Here is a 4,583-nt window from a genome sequence, read left to right as displayed (position 1 = left end):
ATTGCTCGTGGAGCGATGGCTGTGATGGAACACGAAAAACGGAATTCACTCCGCCAATTCCCACTGGTGTTTTCTGTCCTTCGATGACTCAACATCTGCCACTGGATTCATTCGTATTTCTAACACGTGTTTATTTATACAATAAAAAGCGAGCATTTGTTCGAGGACCTGTGATCGCCATTTCCTGCTATAACTACAGAGAAAAGAGCGGAATTCATATAAACTTTGCCAAATTCTTGAAGGAATTTCGTTGCAAATTTAGCAAGTTCAAAAGTGCCTCAAAAGTTTGGGTGACAGTGTTTTGAAATTTTTTACCAGGAAATCTATACTATGAAGATTTCAAATCTTGCGGATCCGGTGAGTTGAACCATTTTAGGGTATATTTTTGAATATTCGGTAATAAGCGCAGGATAGAGAAAAATTAATATTTTCAGATTTCAGCGCAAAAGTAAAGATTATTCTATTATTTTGAATGAGCGATTTTTCCATCTGCCTAAAATGCCACCATAAGAATAAGATACCTCCTAAACTTATTCACTTCTATTTTCATAGCGACCGCCACACAGTTTTCTATTCTCCCAAAGAGAATGTGTTTTCAATATATTTAATTCCTTCTAATTGTACCGGTAACGCACCTCACAGATATTTTTCATTCCTCAGAAGTGGTCATATTTTGATTTTATTTAATTCCTTCTGATAAGTTCGCAAAATATGTGTAATAAGTTGTTTTAATTCCTTCATGCGGAATGCAAATTCTGAGATTTTAATTCTCACCCATTCAACTCTGCATCTCTTGAGTTAAAATTATTTAAATTCACACATTTGCATAGATTTCTTTGTTGCATTTTTTAAGACGTTTAAATAAATTATTAAACTATAAATAAATATAAATTTGAATATTTTTCGAATTTATAAGTTATAAAAAGATTTAATAATGAAAACAGGTTAAATATATGCTTTTGTTAAATTTTACAAAATCGATTGGGAGGAATAGGATTTGCATTTTTTCTGTTCCCGTTGTGGGGTTTTTAGATAGAGGAAAAATCGCGTATTCATAGGAATACAAATTCTTAATTTTTCTGAATCCAACGCTTGTTACCGGGTACGTTGAGTTTTTGTGTATCTAAATTTAATAATATTCAAGCGGTTAAAAGATAAATTAAATTTTTCGGGGTAATGAAAATGATTTAACCGACGAAACAAGGAAATATATTTAGGCCAACAAAGATTATCCGAAGCTCATTAAAAAAAGTTTATAAAATTAACAGGAGACATTTCTTTCAAACAGAAGTAATTTTCGGATAAAATTTTGCGTTTAAATAAATAAATAAATGCATGGCGTACTGAGTTTATTGTAACTGAAAATAATTTTTTTTTTAAATAAATTCTTTTAATGTAGTCATGGACATTATATAATATTATATTGTACTGCATAAACATGTATTACACAATGTATAAGATTCATCAAGTTTCACAATATTTAAAAGAAATACTTGATGGCTTATAAAAATAGCTATCAGCGTTTAAAATGTTTGAAATACCTCTTTTTACTTTTAATTTATTTCTAAATAGTATCGTATGTGAACATTTAAGAGTACATATTACTTTGAAAACAAAGTAGTGAGTCTGAAAAAAATTCACGCCTACGACCACGACTTTTTCTAGATTGTTGATTGAAACGCATATTCCTTTGTTTGATTTTTGTTTTAAATTTCAAACCATGGCACTGTTGAATTTTAGGTGAAAAAAAGTTTGACAATTGTTTAACTTTGCTCACGTATCGGAGACGACAGGATGCAATTAAGAGGCATTGATTATAAAACCTCTGAATTGTTATGGGAAGCCACATCCTTTTTTATCAAACAATTCAATAACAGCATGCGTGTCTTGATTTTCTGAGTCGATTTACTAAAAACCATTTAATCGTCCAAATACGAAAAAAATTTAAATATTATGATTTCTGCTTTATTTATTTTTTGAGTAAATATTCAATAACTTATCCTAAAGTTTCATTTTTAGATAGTTTTGAAATTTAAAATAATTATAACCTCTCATTCTGCAAGGTTTCAAAGGATTAGCATGTTTGTTTGATATGCTGAAATTAAAATCTTTCCTGCATTTGATGCTTTAACTTTCTGAATTGAAAGTTATAACTTCAATTTTTAAACTTTCAAAAATTTGAAAATTTCTCAGTAAGGTCCTAAAACTGAAGAAATGGATACTGACAATCTATAGCTTTCAGAATTCTGTTTAGATTCAGGCTCCTTCCAGTAATGGATAACTTCAGGCGGTAACGCTCGGACTTTGTAATCAGAATGCCCAGGCTCGATTCCTGCTACCGGCATTTTTTGCAATTTTATTAAAATTGCAATTGACTATTAAATTTATTTAAATCTTGTCAAAATATTCATTTTTAACCATTTTTTAATGTGAAATTTTTTTCAACCCTTATCTCTTTTACTTCAAGAAATGTTTTTTTTTACAGACAGTGCTAATTTTGGCATGCAATTATCACGGTTCCGTTAAAATAACTTGATTTTGTATTTAAGGCGTTTCGAGAGCTAAATAATTCGCGAGAAAAATTACTACAAGAAGACAACCTTATCCGTTTGTAATCTCAATTCGTTTTCTTAAAAATTTCTATCTTTTTTTATTTTACGAGATGAAAATTCATTTTTTACTATGTTATACCTGACAAATAAATTAGAACAGTTGAATGTAATTTAAATTGTATCAAGACATTTTTGTATTTAAAAACTGTTTTCAGCTTGTGATAAAAATAATGTAGTGTTATAAAATATGTGGTTATGACTTTAATTTTAGCCTTTCTACTTAAAATAATTGTATCGAGAACAAGAAGTAAGACAAAAATTAATTTATAATGAAATATAAAAATCCAGTTTTCGTGTGAACAAAGTTAGGTTACAAACTATTTAGGTCATTTTTTAAAAGAAATGTATCCAAGGAATAATTTTGCTCTCTCAACACTTTTTTATATCTTGCTTCGTTTTTGAGAAAAACTAAGTATTTCGATTTTTTTAAAGGCCGTGGCTGCGCGTACCGAAATTTCGGTACAAATAGCTGGATTTTTTCGGTCAAAATAAGGAGAGCTGGGAAAGGGGCTTTTTTTACCGAAATTTCGGTACGCATAGACACTTTCTTTTTTAAATTTAAATTTGATTTTTTTTTAAAAACGGCAATGGCGAAGATTTTGTTATTTATCGAACATAGTTTTAAGAGTTCCGAGATACAAAATGAAAAGAAAAATTGTTGGCGTTTGCGCCTTTGGGTTGAAATCGTTTTAGCGGAACCGTGTTATATATTATTATATTTTGATTATTATTATTTTACTAATATAAAGAAATAGTTAAATAAAATGAAATGAAAAGAGTAGAATATAAATAAAAGTCATTTTTTTATTATTATTATAATATTAATTTAAAAACTGCATAGAGAATCAAATATTTTCAATTTTTTCAAGGCACTGACTCATCCGCTAAATATTATATTCAAAAGTGATAAAGGTTCATCAAACTATTGTTTTCATATGAACACAATTGTTAAATGGGAATACTTGTATTTGATTTAACCCTTAAACGGCCAAAAAGCCACTACCGGTACACTGCTTTTCAACGGCCAATAACTAAGACTATTCGACACTAGAAAAAATTGAGACACATATATTTTTATTGCTTAAGATCTCCTCTTTCCGAAGGTGCCAATGAAATTCCTCAAAAAATTTATTTATTATCCCAAAATGCAGTTTAAACAACAAAAAACGTGATTTTTCGTGCCTATTTTTTTTTTGTGAACTATTTTCCAAAGCTTTTCGAGTCTGTAATTAACCTGGAATCTCACTAACCGGTGGAATAAATGTCTAAGCTTTGAGAATCCATGGTTCAAAGATCGATTTTTCGTTTTAGTATTTTCAAAATGGCGTCTTAATGGCAAAATTTTTGTGAAAACATTCATGAATTTTTTTACAATAAACGGTGCGCTTTTCGGAAAAATCAACAAGAATAAAACGTTCTTGTAATCAGCCAAGGAATACGCCTGAATTTTTTCGAAGCGCTTTGAGTAAAATTTTGGATTTTGCATATGAACAATTTTTGGAAAATTCAAAATTTTGCTCAAAACGCTCCGGAAAAATCCAGGCGTATTCCTCGGCTGATTACAAGAACTTTTTATTCTTGACAAATTTTCCGAAAAGCGCATAGTTTTTCAAGAAAAAATTTTCATAGTTCTAAGCATCGTGTAAGAGTAAAATGATTCACGAATATCTATCGTCCGTCTGCCGCAAACAAAATTTACGTTGCCCAACTATCATCAACGTGGAGGTCGACGAATATCGATAGTCTCTTCTTTTTTTAAGGGATTTTATATATATTTTTTAATTTTTTGTTTATGGAGAATTTTTTTCATTTCAGATTTTAATCCGTTGAAATCATTTTGATCCTGCTGTTTCAGAATGTAATTTTGATAAACAATGTAAGCAGCAATACATGTTGCAATCAATGCAAAATCTAGTAGTCCTCTGGCGACATTGTTCATTATTACATAATGCTCTTGTTCGTGATTTGCAT

The 4,583-nt window shown here is 29.7% G+C and overlaps 1 protein-coding gene across 1 annotated transcript in view; it reads left to right on the top strand.

Moving 5' to 3' along the window:
- LOC117177554 (adenylate cyclase type 2) overlaps positions 1–4,583 on the top strand; it is a 78,962-nt gene continuing 74,379 nt past the window's right edge. The window contains exon 1 of the mRNA XM_033368356.1: positions 1–357. The gene's annotated coding sequence lies outside the window, so the exon portion shown is untranslated. The remainder of the gene's footprint in view (positions 358–4,583) is intronic.

Source organism: Belonocnema kinseyi, chromosome 7 (genome assembly GCF_010883055.1).
Source record: "Belonocnema kinseyi isolate 2016_QV_RU_SX_M_011 chromosome 7, B_treatae_v1, whole genome shotgun sequence".
NCBI classification, from domain to species: Eukaryota; Metazoa; Arthropoda; class Insecta; order Hymenoptera; family Cynipidae; genus Belonocnema; species Belonocnema kinseyi.
The sequence above is the reverse complement of the archived record's forward strand: the minus strand, read 5'-3'. Positions and strand labels throughout refer to the sequence as shown.